Source organism: Pocillopora verrucosa, chromosome 4 (assembly GCF_036669915.1).
Source record: "Pocillopora verrucosa isolate sample1 chromosome 4, ASM3666991v2, whole genome shotgun sequence".
In the NCBI taxonomy this organism is placed as follows: Eukaryota; Metazoa; Cnidaria; class Anthozoa; order Scleractinia; family Pocilloporidae; genus Pocillopora; species Pocillopora verrucosa.
This window is the reverse complement of record NC_089315.1, coordinates 24614319-24631358: the sequence shown is the minus strand read 5'-3', so window position 1 is coordinate 24631358 and position 17040 is coordinate 24614319. Positions and strand designations below refer to the sequence as shown.

Below are 17040 nucleotides of genomic sequence, written 5' to 3'. Positions count from 1 at the left end.
AGAGAGTGGTCGAGGCGCAGAATGGCAGTCTTTGTTAGGTGTAGGTAATCCAGCTTCTTGTAGGTCAGTTAAGACTTATTTGAGTAATGTGCGGGAAGAACAACTAAAGGCTAGGGTAACTCCACGCCAGGCAGAGCCTATCTTAGTGAACGATTTGTTGGTTATCTCTGAATACATTAGAGCCCTTTTGTTGCATTCTTCGACTTTGCGCGCAATTCAGATTTTTATGTATGCCCGCGATCAGGCTTTATTTAAGGCATTATTTTTTGCTGGTGATAGAGCAGCTGATTTGTTACAAGTAAAAGTATCTGATGTTTTACGTTTCTCGGATAATTCTGGTTTGTTGTTCAATCATGTTTGGACAAAGTCTCTCAGGTCAGGTGACGCAAATGTGTTTGCCTTTAAGCGGGGATCTAATCCTTTGATTTGTCCTGTCCGGGGTTTGGAAATGTATTTTGATGTGTGTAAGCTGTTACGTATTAACCTTGCGCCAGGTTTCCTTTTTCGCTCTATTTCAAAATCTGGCGGAGTTTGTTTCAGCCATTTGGAGTCTTCGGCGGCTCAAGCGCGATTGAGTATTTATGTTTCCGCGCTAGTTGGGAAGTTATCTAGTAGTCATTTAACAGTTCATGGGTTTCGCAGTGGGGCGGCTGTATCTTTAGCATTGCGAAGCGTAAGTCTCAGTGAAATCATGGACCACATTGGCTGGAAATCTAGTAAGACGGCGCTTCACTATATCAAGCTTAAGCAAGTAGTGAATCCAGCAGGCGCGGCGGCTAAACTAGCGGATCTCCCTTTACAAGCGGGGCAGGTCTACAAACTTCAGGATCATCTTGTGGGATTCTCCCAAGCTTTTTCATGAATTTATTTTATTGAAGTTTTGAACTATTATAGTATAGGTTATTGTTAATGATTAGATATAGTATGTATTAAGTAAGGATTGGAAAGAGGATTAAAGAGTTCTTTGTGTTTCTTTTCTTAGGGTGTGTGATTGTTCATTTCATATGAGTGTGGGTGTAGGCTAGGGAAGGCCAGAGCGATTCTCCATACCTTATTACCATCTCATGAATAACAATTCCTAGGGAGGAATATTACACTATGCTAACTCAATTAGCATTGGTAATTAGTCCCTAGGGATTTTGGATATAGTAGATTGTTTTGTATCACTCCTTGTCACTTCACTTGAGGCCTTGGGCTGTGTTCTGCGCATCGAAGCGTTTTCCCACCCACCCACCACCGGTCGGATTGATCCGTCTCACCATCACCCCTTCGCCTGGCTTGGGCTTTCCCGGCCAGAGCGATTCTCCATACCTTATTACCATCTCATGAATAACAATTCCTAGGGAGGAATATTACACTATTTCAGGAGGGAATGGAAATGCAAGGACTTGCAAATGTCTAAGAATAATACTGCAGATTGCCTGAGTCACAAACTACGGTGAATGATTTTCTTTCCCATTCTGAATTTTCGGCGGTTGCAACTTGCGCGATTGCTAATGACACTACTTTAAGAGGATTTTAATCATAAACCGATGATACTCCCACCGAACAGAAGCCGAAAAAAAAACTTGACGAAAATAAAGACAAAGTAGTCAATATGGCTGCATGGTCAGTATTTTCAAGCTTTTTCTTGCTTAACTATTTGGAGTGGCGATTAACGCAAGGGAGGTAGTACGCGCACTCACAAGCGAAAAAATTAAACGGACTAGATTCCCTCTAAAGGTTCGTACCTAAGAAAAGAAATGTACAGGCAAGTTAATTTTTTCGGTCAGCAGATCATAAGGACGCGTATCTTTGAGTGTCACACATTATCGAGAGTTTTACGAGTGAAGTTTTGAGGTTTGTATTAAGTTTTTATTAACATGAACAAAATTATCTGTGTACGGACCACCGTGGAAACATAATAGTTTCAATTATTCAACCTTGCAATTGTGATAACAATGTTTTTGCCAAATTTAAACTACACATTCTAAATACACCTGGTCGATAAGATTTCTGGTAGGACATTTTTACTTTGTATTCTATGTTTCAATACTCTATCATGTGAAATCAGTTACATTTAACTAATTCTTATTGCATCACCTTTTCATAATTTCAGTATTTGTAAAAGGAAGGAACATCCAATTGAAAAAGGACGGGTTGAGGCTTCAAACTCAACTTAAAAAGTGTAAAAAAAATCTGACGTCTACTGAAAAAAAGGAAAAACAAGTCAGACACAAGCTAAGGGGAACAAGATCTGCTTCCTCAAAGCTAAAACAGAAATTAGAGGGCAACAGTGAAATTGCCAAAAAGGGGTATTCCCTTGTTGAGACATTTGCTCATGGTCACAATGGACACAACCAAAGGACCTTGATGTTTATGACTTGTGTCAGATACATGCAACACGCATCTTTGTTATCATATCAAAAGACACCTGTAGCATTACATCTGATTTTCAATATTTTGTTCAATTGTAGCCCCCCAACAAACTTCATTGTCTCCCCAACTACACTTTCTGACTGGAATGTTCTCTTAGGTGAGGCGACAAACTAATTTTACGCAAGCGCTTTTCAAATTCCAAGTATGATTTTCATCTCTGGAGCGATGACTCCCACAAAGGAGGAAAGGAGAGGCATGTAGTGGGTGTTCACACCTGCTGTCCCTTAGAGAGCAAGTCACGAGCTTATGTCCTTGCAAACAGCCTGACAGCAAGCAGGTCTGGAAAACACCTGTCTGATGTATATTACCATGTTGTAAAAAAAGATTATGATATTACCAATGTTTCAAGGTTGGTTGGGGACAATGCCTCTACCCAAAAGGGAAAAGTAAATGGTCTTAGGTAAAATGTTGATGTCTCCTGCAGAATATTTTCCTTTAACATCACAACAGGTGAAGATGTCATTGAAGGACCCAGCAGCTATCAACCATTTTCACAAACAAGTGCAGAGGCTAATGTTACAAGAGTGGTTAACTTTTCCCAAGTTGTTTGGAATGGGAGCTGATCAGAGGTACCAAAGTCCTTTCTGGCATTCAGTTTTAAAGCTTCTTGAAATTCCAGTCAGATCTGGAAATCAACAAGAAAAGTCAGTGAATAATCTCTTTCATGTACATGGACAGAACATTCTCACATTGGTGTCTGAGGATAGAGTTGGATTGATTAAATGGGCCACTCTTTGGAAATTGATGGAACCACAATTGCTCAGTGAGATCAAAGAAGTTGCTTCATCACCACACAGCTCACTCATAAGGAAAGAAGCCACTCCAAACCTGTTTGAGTTCTATGCCAAGCACATTTTCAGTCTTCCAGTTAACAATGTTCTTGCTGAAAGACAGTTCAACCTCTCTCAACTGTATCTTAATGATAACATGTCAGAGATATCAAAACAGGCCTCAATCACATTTGTTGAAAATATTCTGCGTAGTGGAAAAACCAACACCGGGACCACAGAAGCAGCATGTGAAATTCACGAAGAAAGAATGAAAGAATATACCCAAATGCTCACCACAGACGTTTTGCAAGAGGCAAGAAAGAACTTAAACAAGATTAGAGAAAACTGCACACATGGGCCACTTACTGCAAAGGATGTTTACCCTAGAGCTTGGGTAGAAAAGAAAGTAAACAACAACTTACCAGAAACAATTCAGTCATTAAAAGCAGATGGTCACAAACTTAAACTTCAATGGAAGGCTTCTGCCAAGGGAACATCTGCACTGGAGGGACAGAGGTCATTCAATCCAACAGTAATTGAGGGAGTTACCTGTACACCTGATGGATAAGTTCCAAGACTCATGCAGCTAGCAGCTCTAAAGGGTGTGGAACTATGGGGAGGAGCTACCAATTTATGATCTACCAAGAGAATGCCAGTTGTGTCCACAAAATCTTCCAAATGTCTTCCAGCCTCCAACTACTTATCTTTCCACATCCCACATGTCTGAACATGTTACACTGTTGCCTGCACATGAAGAATAGAGTAGTCATGAGGGGTGGCTCAGTAATTTTTAAACATTATAGATTTGTACATATAAGAATTGATTTCACCAACCACACTGCATGAAATTAATATATCTCAGCATGTATGCATTTTTACACACAGAGACACATCTAATAATTGATTAATGTTTCAACACAACATGTTAGAATTAACCTGGTAAAAGCATGTTGTATATACCATGTTAGTAAAGTGAACATAGCTTAATATCTTAGTATATGTACATGTAGCATGTTAGCTTTTTGGTTTACAATATTGCTACTGGTTTTACAAGGCAAAAGTAAAGTGCGTGCTGCCAAAGTTGAGACATGCATGTACAATCATGTTGTATTAGATCTTGAATTAAATGAATTGAATATTACATTCAAAATGAACAGTAGGTATACAAAGCTGTAATGTATCTGATTTTAAATTGTTATGTACGACTGTAGCTTTGTAGAATATTGAACAAACACTGAATTGCTGTCACTTAATTTCAGCAGTTTAAGAACATAATTAATGTAATATTTAACTACATGTAGATTTTATCATTATACTGTTGCACATGTATAACTTAACATATCACTAGCAGTATGTAACTTTTAATGTGATAAGAACATGACTTATGTATAGTGATCTTGTACAATAAGCATAACATTTTGCACAGGAAGGGCAAATCAAAGTGATACATCCAATGTTATGTTACACATAGTTAGTGTACAATGATTAACAGTAATAAATTAGAGTGGAACACTAGATCTGTTAAAAATGTGCCAAGTTTATTATCCTGTCTTTCCTTATTCTGTGTAAAAGATAAGTAATACCATTCTGACCCGTAATTAATTCTCTCTCCCCTTTAAACGTTTTTCTTTACTAAATATATCAACATCAATGGAATTTTTCTCACATATACCTGAACTGGTCATTACAAGTTGCCTATCAGGCAACTTGTAATGACCAGTTCAACAACCAAACTTTACCTGGACCTATACTAACTATTAAATATGCAGTGTGGTCGAAAAAGAATCAGTGTATTGGTCAATCCTCCACATTAAAAGCGCCCAAAAGAAATGAGCATTAATTTGACAATCGATACCAGTCAAACATCATCTCTGTAATCCGTAGTTAGTACCAACGAGTACCCGAGAAGTGATTGATAAATTGTTCTTAGTTCCTGTTGACGATTAAACCGGAGTTCACTCTCGATCTCGAGTGGGCGATATTGAAAGTAAGCTAATTGATCCTTTATCATCAACACACCCCAAGATAGGGGTCAAGATAACTTAATTTATATTCTTACCTCGTGCATTGTGCGCTTGCTGTATTTTCGAGCTGCTCTGAGTACATTACATCAATCGATATATTTCACTCCTCCATGGTATCTTGAGCGCGCGTCAAAAAAATGTGAATAACTTTCAAACGAAGAACGATGGACTCCAAAACTCAGTTTGCCTTGAAAACACGATGCCCACTCCTAAACTTGTCCGTTTCGAAATTCCAAGTAAGAAACACCACGCGCAATGAACGACAAAACAGTACGAAAAATTAGAATTTCTACCACTTAGTCGATGAAAAGGAAAAAGATGAAACGTCGTCGCAGTCTTCCCGGTTTATGTGTTAAACTACCAGAGACTTCGTGTTTTGACAGGATATTCAACGGTAAAGTTTTAAGAGCATTAAGGAGAGAAGTAAACACAGGAGAGGGCCTATTCTGCGCATGTCTGAAATTTTCCTTAATTTACGTGCATACGCTTACCGGAGTGCCACAAAAAACTGAGCAACACAGCATCACTACAAGTCCCGATTTCCCCTCCGACAAAAAAGTTAATTTTTCGTTGTATCATGAGAGAAACCAGGAGATCTTCGTTCAAGACAGGAGGCTGTTTAATACACTGACATCCGGGAATTTTCATGGCATATTCCCTCCACTTTCGAAAGAAAATTTCAAAAAGAAATAATTTTTAGGCGGGTAAAAAAAGCATAATACTTAACACAATATATGAACTTATAAATAGGGTAGTGGGAAAGCTGGACAAGAAGTTAATAAACGTTAGTGACCGCCGCTCTTCTCTTTCTTTAGGCCATGCCCACGCCATCGCGCTGGTCCTCATGTGACAAAGTGCGCATGCGCACTCGAATATCTATCATATTGAAATAGAAGTGCAATTTTTTAAGAGACTGTACCTTTTCAATAGCTTTGAAAATTTATTATGTTGTAAACTATTTTTCATCTTTCTTTTTCCTGCTCTGTTCCTCTTTATTTTTTAATCAACTTTTGTTTGTTACACCACAAGTTGGCCGTCGATGCTACTCTTACAAATAAATAAACCATCATTACAAGAGCTCTTTCGGTTGTGCCGGTATTGGTGCACCATCGGCGCAGCTCGGCGGATATTGGTACGAGACAGTGAACCCTCAAACAAAAGTTTGAGAACCTCTCTGTAACTCAACCTTACCTGCCGTCATTTTGTCCACCCATTTCAATTTTCATTTTAACAATAACTGTAGAATTTCACGGCGTGCGCTCATTGTTCGAGAACCATCGCGAAAAGATTATCGGCGATAAAATGACTTACCATTTAATGCAACACTCGGTAATCCATCCCAGGAGTGGGAGGTAAAACATTTCTCTCGTGAAAACAATTATAAATTTCTGAAATGGGGAAAGTGACGAATTTCCCAATTTAAAAATTGGTAGACTTGGACGGATTTTCGAAGAAGAACACGTCGAAGTGGAAAAAAAGCGGAGGAAAACTATCAGTAAGAGAAACACATACTTGCCGATGCCAAAGCAAACGACGCAAAACTTTAAACTAAGTGAGCGATAAAAAAAAATTTAGGATAACTTTTTTTCTGGTTACCGTTTTTGTTTTCATTATTTTGCGCAGCCATTTTGTTCATTTTGGGGAGCGGATATCTGGCTTCGAGAAAATGTCGAAGCATTTTCAAACATTGTTTTCGCTTTGTAGGGGGAGAAACTTCAAGGATGTCAACATCCATCGAACAAATTTGAAATATTGTGGCAAGTCGCCCAAGATTCGTTTTCTCTCCTACTTTCATATTTTGTAGCCCAATGTGTCCTAATACTTGTGGTGTAGTTTTTTTGTGAAAATACATTTTAGTTTTCGAGAAATGATATTTTCGTTTGACCGCTCAAATATGCAAATTTTCACCCTGAATATTACCCGAGTTGTGTGGCCTCATGTGACGAATTTACTTGACTTCCGGTATTTCTGTCGGCATAATCCTTTGTTTTATCGTCTAAACTCAATCCTCTGTCATTATTGAAGCTGGCAAAGAAATATTTATTTTTTGGTGAATATTTTTGTCCGACATACTTTTTCTATGTCGAAAAGTAGCATCAAAACAAAGACAGTTTTAACAATGACCGATATAACAGAATCTACTGAGCTTCTAGCTTTTAAAAGACGAAAGTATGGTTATGAAGTTACTGTAAAAATTTCCTTGTGTATTTGTGTTGTTCTATCGTGAGACGAACTCAAAATCCGGCAAAATTTACTTGCTAGCGACTATGAAATATACATGGTGTGCCTACTTGTCGACACCGTTTACTGGCATAAATTACTACAGTTTCTAAAGAAATCTAACATGACACTCTTACGTTGTTCATGTATGATTTCATTAGCTGTTTTGATGATCAAGTTATGCTCTACCACATTTTAGCCAGATTTAATTTGCAGTTTGTAAATCTTCTCCACATTAAAACGACGTCTGGTGGGACGCGTAATTAAGCACACAGCGGCGAAGAGCCCTTCCGCAGTAGCTACAAGACGCTGACAAAACTCTTCTCTTCACCGAAAATCGCATCAAATTTGTCCTTGCTAAATTTCAAGTGTGCTGCACGTATCAGCAACCCCCGAGGAATTTCGAAAACGACCCCTATAAAATTATAAAAGGTACCTGAGTCTTATCCGTGTGGGAGTGGCAACAACTGATATCTAACCCTAAAAAGTACCAATTTAAACACAAAAAAATTGAAAAATCCCAAAAATAAGAACTCCTTTATCGATGTGCTTCAGAGTCTCAAGTCAGATCATTAAAATCGTCCTGCGTATTTCAGGTATTTTATTGAGCGAAAAACACCCTAAAAGGTACCAGCTGGGTCTCTGGTAGTCCACTTAAGTTTTAGACACCGTAAAAGGTACCAGACCACTGATTTTGACCCCTGAAAGGTACGACAAGCGTCTTCACCCATGTCCGATCGCCTCCTTCCCCCTTTCCCCCACCAACCCTGTCAGCACCTAAAAACAAAAGATGTGATTTGCCAACCACGAGCTGTCAGTCTCACCTCGTTAAATAAATTCACGTAAACTGGTTATGTACTTATAAAAACTTTTAGGCGCTGATCTGTTAGATTTTTATGCTGACAAAATCTGTCCTGCTTCGAGGCAGGACGGCTGTACTTTTTTTTGGTTTGTTCGTCTTGACATAAGTTGGTAGGGATTAAAATAACTGTACGTCTACATTTGTTAAACAGACTATTCAAGTGCATCCAGAACTCGATGTGTGCACTTCTAATGCATTAAGTATTCTTTTGTAACATAGCGAAAGATCTTGCGATGTCTACTGTTCAAGAGGAGAAATAAGAATTACTTTCATGTCAAATTTGCAGTAAACTGCTTGCGTGTCATCCTTTGTTTTCAATGTGTCCGACCAGGTATGACTGAAAATGGCACCTCACTTTGATGGGAATCCTTGTGTTGTTGCTCCTTACTTCCTGAAATTATCACTTGAAATTCGCTCGGTAATATTAAAAAAAAACAACAACAGCAACAACGCGAGTAAAACGTATATATCCAAATTCTTTCATCACATAAATGTTGTAGGACCAGATAGTATATTAGGGGCGGACCATTAGACTTTTGAAATTAGCCCCCGAAAAAAACGAGCACAGGCTTAATGAAAGAAAACACATCATGCAATTGGCAAAAGACCCCCTCCCCCCCCCTGCATCAAAAATCTAAAGGTCCGTTCCCAAGGTACTTTTTACATTATTCCAAAATGGCTTTCGTTCTGGAACGAAATGAATTTCATACCGCGTTTACATGCAAGATAATTTAGCTTGTAAAAACAAGTATTTACGTCCTTTTTCTATGCTTCCCTCGCTCCTAAAGAGGATTCATACAGATAAGAGTGTCGTAATAATAAGTGTTTCGTTATGAAATGAAAACCTCTATAAACTCATTCAGAAATGACTCGTTTCGAATAATTTTACTTTGGTATCATGTGGCAACCGGGATGAACTCGTTCTTGAACAAAACTCATTCCGATATCATGTAAAAGGCCCCTAAGAGTTTTATTCCCAGAGCATCACGCTCTGCTCTCTTGCCAGAACACTAAAAAATTTCAATAGCAGTGAAGCAACAACCCGCTTTGAACTGCTATGCTGCTACTGAAACAACGATTAGTAACCAAAAAAGTAACATATTATAATATTGTCAATTCTACATAAACAAAAATCTTCATACAGGGTAAATATTCATTTGTGTTGGTATCAGTTATTGCGTGACCAGCTTCTGATATAAATGGACAGAAGAAAACACAACGTAAAACCTGGGCTCCCGGCAAAAAATAATACCCAAGCGTAATGTAATAATTGAAACAGCTTATTGGTCTTATAAAATCATAAATAAACAAGGTAAGAGTGTTATGTTAGATTTTTTTAAACAAATTGTAATGATCTATGCCTCGATATGCCAATAAACAGTGGCGACAAGTAGGCACACCATGTTGCTAGCAAGTAAATTTTGCCGGATTTTGAGTTCGTCTCACGATAGAACAACACAAATACATAAGGAAATTTTTCCAGTAACTTTATAACCATCCTTTTGTCTTTTAAAAGCTAGAAGCTCAGTAGATTCTGTGATATCGGTCATTGTTAAAACTGTCTTTGTTTGACGCTACTTTTCGACATAGAAGAGTCTGACAGACAAAAATATTCACCTAAAAATAAATATTTCTTTTCCAGCTTCAATAATGACAGGGATTAAGTTTAGATGATAAAACAAAGGATTATGCTGACAGAAATACCGGAGGTCAAGTAAATTCGTTGCACGAGGTCACACAACTCGGGTAATATTCAGGGTGAAAATTTGCATATTTGAGCCGTCGAACTAAAAAACTCATTTCTCAAAAACTACAATATAATTTCACAAAATAACTACACCACAATTATTAGGATATATTGGGCTAAAAATATGAAAGCAGGAGAGAAAACGAATTTGGGCGACTTGCTGCTGTTTGTCTGATGCATGTTGACTGTAGCTCTTAAGAACTTGCATTTGTACCCGATGAAAATTTTCCAAGGAAGTATGCAACTTTAACTGTACGGAAGGGCTAACGCTCGAAACGTTAGCCTTAAAACTCTTTGCGGTAGCCAATTTACATTATCAACTCAGTTGATAAAACCAAAATTATCTTGTTTAATTCCCAGAGGCAACTTTCCTCGAATTAAATAAATTTTCATAATTAAAGATTAAGAATCACTGTCTGACAAAATCAGATAGAGTTGAAAAGATATCCGGTCAATTCGTCACCTCAAAACTCGTCACCACTGAAAGTCAAATCGCCACCGGTGGCGATTTGACTTTTCCGTTATGTGTAGCCTATCGTATGAAGTGTGTAGCCTGTCGTATGAAACTTACATTAAATGAAAGCTATCATGTTTTAGTATATTGCGAAAAGGGAGAGGGACTCAGAAGTTATATGTAGCCTCTCAATTATGGGACGTTAATCGTAAAATGAGTTCAAACTTGTTAATATCACGAGGATTACGATCAGTTTGTGTAAAGCGAGACCAGAGTGATTTTCGCCGAGTCAACCAATTTCCTGTCCGAAGTGCATGTTTAAGATTGAAGGTGTTTAGCGATTCTCCGTTTTTTTCCTCTTGAAATTTGACTAATCGCCTTGTTGTGGCCTTTGAATGCCCCGATATCACGTGAAATATGCGTATAAAGTTTGAAGCTCTCTAAAGTGTATTTTGGGCCATTTTGGAGGTCTTATATCGATTGCTTATGTTGTTAAACGTCTAAATCCCCTTATCAATGAACTAAATCTGGGCTTGAAAACAACTGAATTTTTGGGAGAATTTAAATTTTCTACTCTTCGTAGAATTGTATGAGGCCAAGAGAAAATAGCAGTTATTTCCTTATGATGAAGCCAAATGAAAGGACATCTGCAAATCAGTGTCCAAGAAGTTAAATATATGTTACTAGCTGTCTCTAATTTGGGCCATTTAACTACTTTCGCGCGAGTCACGCTCGAACTCAACAAGCCAAAGTCGTGTCTTTTAGACGTATTCTATCTTAGACTCAATGACGATATCTCGCCAGTAGTCCCGAGACCTGTAGTCACATTGTCTAAATAAACTATTGAAGCCAAAACTGAGACGCTGGTAACGACTAAAATATTTTTACAGTCATACAGGACTTCCATTAGCCGTCTTCTCGAGATAATTTGATCACGAGCGGTATTTTAGCCTGTGGGTCAAGTCTACCATCACACATAAGCGCCCGCGATGCATCTAATTTTGAATCATATAAAAACTTCTCAAAATTTGTACTCTATATTATGTAAGCGATAGACCATTTCTCTCCCACCTCTCTTTTGAAGCTAAGAATGACTTGTTCAGGCAATCAAATCACAGGTAAGTGGCTCGCCACTAAGTATTTAAACCAATATTGTGCCGCTAAATCGCGTATAGAAGAAACATTGACGCATGAGAGTGAAAGTGCTCGCGCATCTTTTGTGAAAGGCTTTTATTGCAAAGATTTGCGCCCGCGCACGTTCTTGTTTGGCTCAAGTGAAAATGCACATGCGTAGGGAAAATGTCAATTGAGTTCTATTTGAATAACGTTCCAATATATATCTTAATAATTCTGAGAAGGTTATGGATAAAAAGCTTTGTTTATTTTATTTTTTTTCGGTTCTTACCAATTTCCTACTTGATTCGCGTTTGATTTCCGCTCGTGGTCTACCACAAACAGACGACTGTAGCTTCTGTGATGTATAAATACTTAATCCATTTACCATTCTTTACGGCTGTGCCAGAAAAGGTGCACCGCTGGCACAGCCCGGCAGGGTTCACTTCCGCCTCTTGAGACCCCGCTTGCCACGTTAGACGTCAACGTGGCACGTTGGATCGACAAGTTGTCAGCGCCGTTCCCCTTCATCAGAGGCCGGCCGATGATTGGGCCCGGGGTTGGGGAATCAAGAAGCGGTAGGATCTCCTGTTCGTTTTACTTATATTTTGGAACGTTGGGTTATTTCACGTTCGGTATAACAAACTTGAGCCTGCAATGTGGTTCCGTTTTGTCCCAATGGAATTATAAATTTAAGATTGCATGGAACTGTTTCCCTATTATATTCCTACGGCTTCCCTCGCCAAAGAAAGTTGGCTGCATTACGATGCATATGGAACTAGCGCAAGAAAGATTTATAGGATATTTTTGCAGTCTCAATCATTCTTCAGCTCGAAATAAATTTGGTCTTAATACTGGCTTTGCTCGTTTCGTCAGATTTTATTTCACATGCACTTCCTGTTTTGACCAGCGATTTTAATCACGAGCTTACTCAACCAGAAAAATGCATGTCTTGTCTAGTGTTATTGGGAAACTTCTCAATTAATCAGTGAGCTCCATAAGCTAAGGAAGAAGAATCTTATATTGTCATTGTTGTTTGTGTCGTGTCTGTTTAGTCCTAGAGATAGCGAAATGCACTTAGGGTCAGTCAAGTGTAGTGTATCTAATCACAAGCAAACCAACAAATCAGTGTGCTGATACGAAGAATCCTCGATATGTTTAGTCACTGAATTGTAGTTCTTTTTTTATCCTCGTTGGGCCGTTAAAAATGTCCGTTTACTGATTCAGTGTTGACCGTCGGAGTTTTAAGAGAGAAGCTTTTGTGACAGGGTTGGTGTTGTTGAGACCTACATGTACCAATTGATTTTGAACGTAAAAAAGTCATAAATCTGATAATATTGTCTTAAATGTGATAACTCTGATAAAATCCAAAGGACAACAACGTTTGACTTGGATAATGTCCCAACAGATGTATCTAACACTTATGCACATGAAGATGATAGCAATCATTAAAGTGTTCAATAACCTTTAAATGTTTTTCAGATTTTAACTTGCGTTACAAATGTTTCCTCTTTTGGAGAAAAATTCTAAAGATATTAATTCCTTGTCAAAGCTCGCAGCAAACATAACCAATCTCAGTGTATTTTCATTTTAGGTTGGCTGATCTCTTGTGTAGAATCTTAAATGGAGCGTGGATGACCAAGTCCTCCTTATTGTGAGTGAATATATATGGCTCTGTAATTCATTTATTGGTCAATGTGCATTCTTTGATTTAGTCAAAGTTTATGAAATCTAATGTGCTTTGACAAGAGCATTGCTTGGATGTAGTCATGTACGGATGTATGTAATTAATATGCATTTTGTAAAGTAGAATTCTGAGAATGAGCTGTCTTAGATGAGAATCTTTCTTGTGTGATAAATTTTCATTGCCATTTCTCAAATAACTGTTACAATTTTTTTTTTATTTTTGAATTTCAAATTAGCATTGTAGTAGCCTGATATTTAAAGAAATTCAGGGCTCAGCCTTTACAACTGATTAGGCCACCTTGCTTAAAAAATATCATTTATAAAGGCCATTTTTCATTGTTAAAAGTAAAATCAGGCATTAGGAAAATATTTTCATAACTTCAGGCTTCACGTTTTTTCCATAATATGCTGACAGCAGAACTTTTATGTTCTTGATTGCTTTCTGCTTCCTGACCTGTTAGGAGTTTATTCTCCTGTCGAGGCTGTAACATGACTTTGTGTTGCATTAACACTACTGAGCAAATTATTTATTGGATCTGATAAATTGCAGTTTAAAACTGTTTAAGGCTGGGATATGATCCATGTTGAGAGGACATGACACAGGGTAGTCTCAGATCTGACCCATTTTCGGGTGTGACTCAGTTTAAGACATGAAATTAGCTGATCTGATTTCAGCAGATGTGAGTAAGTCTTGGATGACATTCCGTCAGGTTGGGATATGACTCAGGCTCAGATCTAAGTCAGTTTCGTATTTGACTCGGGCGGTGATATGACTCAGAGTGGGACGTGACTCTGGCTCTCTTGTAACACATGAAATGGGTTTGCCCATTCTGGGGGGGGGAAGGTTTCTTGCCTGATCTGAGTCAAGAGTTTTGGGATATTATATGAGTTATTCAAAGAAGATGGCTTGAATCATTGCTAAACAAGCAAAAATTAGCTGCTAAAAGCAGGATTGCATCACGTTGTGGTACGAAGTTTTATAATTTTTCATTGTTTTACGGGGGGGGACAACAGCCATCTAGTCTTTCTTTAAACGTTTCGATTTTTTAAAGAAAGCAAAGCGCAGTAGAACTTTTTGATGTATAATTTTTGAAAAAGGTTTGTTAAAAGGGTCCTTTAGGAAAAATAAAATCAACTACGAAGTTTTGCGACTGTCGGCGGATTCTCGATATTTATGGTCAGTGGCTCATAAAATTCCAGTAACGTCTCCTAACAATATGTGAAAGACATTCTCTGAACTGCAAGGTGAGAGTCAGTATACTTTCCCTGGTCAAATAGGCGACTTCATCTTCAGCATTATCTTGCAGAAGGAGTTGTTCGATTTTTCTGGATTTTTTCGTAGATTCGGTCCCCCAAGAGATATTGAAGGCTGAAGAACAGCGAGTCACAGACACAGTCCAGAGGATAACCAGGCTGACTGATTTAGCTTGGGTAAGGATCGGTCAACCTTACTTCCGCCAAAATCTTCATGTTTAATTTCAACAATATCTACCATACACTTCTTTAAATTCTTGTTCTGAGAATTTAGGTTTTTAATCAAATAATATTTCCCACTGATTTCTTGAAAACAACTGAATTTTTGATAGAATTAAAATTTTCTACTCTTTGTAGAGTTGTGTGAGGCCAAGAGAAAACAGTGCTTATTTTCTGAGGATAAATCCTCATAAAAGGAAATCTGTACATCACTTTTCTTATAGGTGTGGCGTCCGTTTCCAATAGGTTAAATATATTTATTTAGCCCAACATGCGCTCTTGCAAAATCAGTAATCTGTATTTTGAGCCATTCAACTCTTCATCTCTCGCAAGTCCTGAGACCTGCAGTCACATTGTCTAAATCAACTATTGAAACCACAATTGAGACGCTGGTTACGACTTAAATAACGGTACAGTCATACAGGACTTTCATCAGCCGTCTTCTCGAAAGAATTTGGTCATAAGCGGTATTTTTGCCAATCATGCGTAAGCGCCCGCGATGCATCTAATTTTGAAACATATGAAAACTATGGCAAATTTGTACTCCATATCAACTCTTTCGCAGCTCTGTTTTGAGGCTAGGAATGACTTGTTCCAGCACATAATCCACACGGAAGTAGCTCGCCATTATAGGTATCTAAACCAATATTGTGCGGCTAACTCACATATAGAAGAAACAGTGACGCATGAGAATGAAAGTGATCGTGCATCTTTAATTGCAAAGATTTGCGCCCGCGCTCGCTCTTGTTTGGCTTAAGTGAAAATGCACATGCGTAGGGAAAATGTCAATTGAGTTCTATTCGAATAACATTTGAAAATATATCTTAATAATTCTGAGAAGATTATGGATAAAAAGCTTCAACTTTTTTAGGATCTTACCAATTTCCTTCTTGATCCGTGTTTCATTTCCGCTCATGATCTACCACAAACAAGCGACTGTAGCTTCTGTTATGTATAAGTACTTATCCGCTTCCTAAAGCATCGGCTGTGCCAGAATAGGTGCACCGCTGACACAGCCCGGCAGGGCGCACTTCCGCCTTCTGAGCCCCGCTTGTCACGTTAGACGTGGCACGTTGGACAGTCTACAATTCAGCGCCGGTCCCCTTCATCATGAAGGGCCCTGTGGCGTTTGGGACCGGATTGGGGAATCAAGAAGTAGAAGGCTCTCCTGCCGTTTTTTTCGTTTTACTTTTATTTTGGTACGTTTGGCTTATTTCACGTTCGATACAACAAACTTGAGCCTGCGATAAGGTTCCGTTTTGTCTAAGTGGGATTGTAAATTTAAGGTTGTATGGAGCTGTTTCCCTATCATATTTCCACGGCCTTCTTCCCTAAGGAAAGAAACTTGGACGCCTTGCGCTAGAGGTGGCGCAAGAATGAGATTTGTGGGTTATTTTAGCAGTCTTAATCATTAATTAATAATTTTACGGTTTTTCTTCAGATTGTTTTTTACAAGCACTTCTTGTTTTGACCAACGATTTTAATCACGAGCTTACTCGACCAGAAAAATGCATGTTAAAATTAAAATTTTCTTCTCTTCGTAGAGCTGTATGAGGCTAAGAGAAAACAGAGCTTATTTCCTCAGGATAAAGCCAAATGAAACGACACTTGTAAATCACTTTTCTTATAGGTGTGGCTTCTTTCAAAATCCGTAATTTGAGCCATTTAACTGTTCATCTCTCGCCAGTCCCGAGATCTGCGGTTATATTGTCTAAATTAACTACAGAAACCAAAATTTAGAGGGTTAAGTCTACCCATCACGCATAAGCGCCCGCGATATATCTAATTTTGAATCATATCAAAACTTTTATAAATTTGTACTCCATATCATCTCAGCGATAGATTAATTTCTTTCCCAGCTCTATTTTGAGACTAGGAATGACTTGTACAGGCCCCTACTTTACACAAGTGGCTCGTCACTAAGTATTTAAACCATTATTGTGCCGCTAACTCGCGTATAGAAGAAACATTGAAGCATGAGAGTGAAAGTGCTCGCGCATCTTTAATGAAAGGCTTTTATTACAAAGATTCGCGCCCGCGCGCGCTCTTGTTTGGCTTAAGTGAAAATGCACATGCGCAGGGAAAATGTCAATTGAGTGCTATTCGAATAACATTTAAAAATATATCTTAATAATTCTGAGAAGATTATGGATAAAAAGCTTCAACTTTTTTAGGATCTTACCAATTTCCTTCTTGATCCGGGTTTGATTTCCGCTCATGGTCTACCACAAACAAGTGAGTGTAGCTTCTATGATGTATAAGTACTTAATTCG

General features: G+C 38.3%; 2 long non-coding RNA genes across 4 annotated transcripts in view; one reads left to right on the top strand and one right to left on the bottom strand.

The window, feature by feature from the left end:
* Positions 1-1655: 1655 nt before the first annotated feature.
* On the bottom strand, positions 1656-5714 carry LOC136280573 (uncharacterized). 2 transcript variants are annotated; one of them, XR_010717344.1, is made up of 3 exons: positions 5248-5714; positions 3611-3932; positions 1656-3043 (listed from the first exon to the last, which is right to left on the bottom strand). It is a non-coding gene; the product is annotated as an uncharacterized lncRNA (long non-coding RNA). The 2 variants fall into 2 exon arrangements; XR_010717343.1 differs by having other exon boundaries at positions 3738-3932.
* Positions 5715-12020: 6306 nt separating this feature from the next.
* The window catches only part of LOC131779360 (uncharacterized), a 23971-nt gene continuing 18951 nt past the window's right edge, over positions 12021-17040 (top strand). The window contains exons 1-3 of one of the 2 annotated variants that reach the window (XR_010717336.1): positions 12021-12186; positions 13203-13262; positions 14637-14725. This is a non-coding gene — a long non-coding RNA (uncharacterized lncRNA). The remainder of the gene's footprint in view (positions 12187-13202; positions 13263-14636; positions 14726-17040) is intronic. The other variant, XR_010717337.1, reaches the window with a different exon arrangement.